The sequence below is a fragment of the Sus scrofa genome, chromosome 12, assembly GCF_054392235.1.
Source record: "Sus scrofa isolate SSC_HxYL_T2T_F1_AM1 chromosome 12, Sscrofa_HxYL_maternal_Yorkshire_Landrace_v2.0, whole genome shotgun sequence".
NCBI lineage: Eukaryota > Metazoa > Chordata > Mammalia > Artiodactyla > Suidae > Sus > Sus scrofa.
Window position 1 is genome coordinate 13,787,940 of NC_139394.1, and position 1,483 is coordinate 13,789,422.

Below are 1,483 nucleotides of genomic sequence, written 5' to 3' on the forward strand. Positions count from 1 at the left end.
GCACCCGCTCAGGCAGTGCCTGGGCAGCCCGCGCGAAGGACCCCCACGAGGACCCCTGCGCCGGGCGCCAGGCAGGCACTGCCGCGGACAGCCCTGAGGGCGGAGCTAGGAGCGGGCTCCGCCCCGCCCGCCAAGTCCGGTTTTCGTCTGGTGACAGACTTCTCTAAATTTGCGGTGAGGAAAGCTAGTGTTATCAAATAGGCTGTCGTATATATCTTCTCACACCTCTGCTTTGAAATATTGCGATTTCTCGGAACCATGGGCGAGTCACTGAACTTTTCTTGGATTTCGGTTTTCTCCCGGCTCCAGGAGCAGGCTGAAAGAAACCCCGAAGAAAAAAGTTCTCAGGTTTCTTCTGGTGGAGAATCTTGGTGGCTTCATCTGTGAAATCTCCTCAAGCTCATAAGAAAAGCCATGGCAGTGGTTCGGTAGTGCAATAGGTAAATATTATGTTGATAAGAATCTTTAGAAAAGACTATTTTTGCTTTTTCCCTGAAAGACCTTTTTGAGCATCAAACGAGATTTTGTATAGGAACCTATTTCCAATTCTTAAGAACCATACAAGTTTTTTTTCATTACCACCCACACCATCTAGGTCCCTTTTAAAAAAGCTTAAGATCCTTGAAAGTGAGAAGGAGGTTGTGTGTGGTGTGGTCCAGGTGTCAACAGTAGCCTGGGAAGCAAATGGAAATCTTAGTGTGGTCTGCCCGTTATGTTAGTGGTTCTCAGTTTAATTAGCCTCAAGCTCCCTTTATAAGTGCTGAATAGACCTTAAAAACAAACAAACAAAAAAACTGTTCTGTAATGAAAATCATGGTAATATAACCCATCTACACACATAATTAAAAAAATAGTCCTAGATCTAATGTAAAGGAGAAAGATTGCAAAATACCAAAATAATATATTTCAAAATATAAAGGCTAGGAGTTCCCATCATGGCACAGTGGTTAGCGAATCCGACTAGGAACCATGAAGTTGCAGGTTCGATCCCTGGCCTTGCTCAGTGGGTTAAGGATCTGTCGTTGCAGACGCAGTTCGAATCTGGTGTGGCTGTGGCTGTGGCATAGGCCGCAGCTACAGCTCTGATTAGACCCCCTAGGCTGGGAACCTCTATATGCCGCGGGCATGGCCCTAGAAAAGACAAATAAATAAATAAATAAATAAAAGTAAAATGTAGGGAGAAATACTGACTGGAAAATTTATTCAGAAAGAACCTTGGTAATATATATTATGATAGTGATTGTTGAAAATAACATGCCTATCTATTAATTACTACATGAGTATATATTTTTTCATAGTTGGCATTGCTGGTACTTTCAGCTTGTTGCCTTTGTGAAGCGAACATTCTAGTGGAGGGAAGACTGAATTATCAACATGTGACATAGGCTGGGGCTGAGAGTGTTTGGGAGGTGGTCAAGGAAGGCATCACCAGTGAGCCAAGACCTGAAGTCAATAGGGCAGTCTTGCAGGTAGCTAGGTGGGG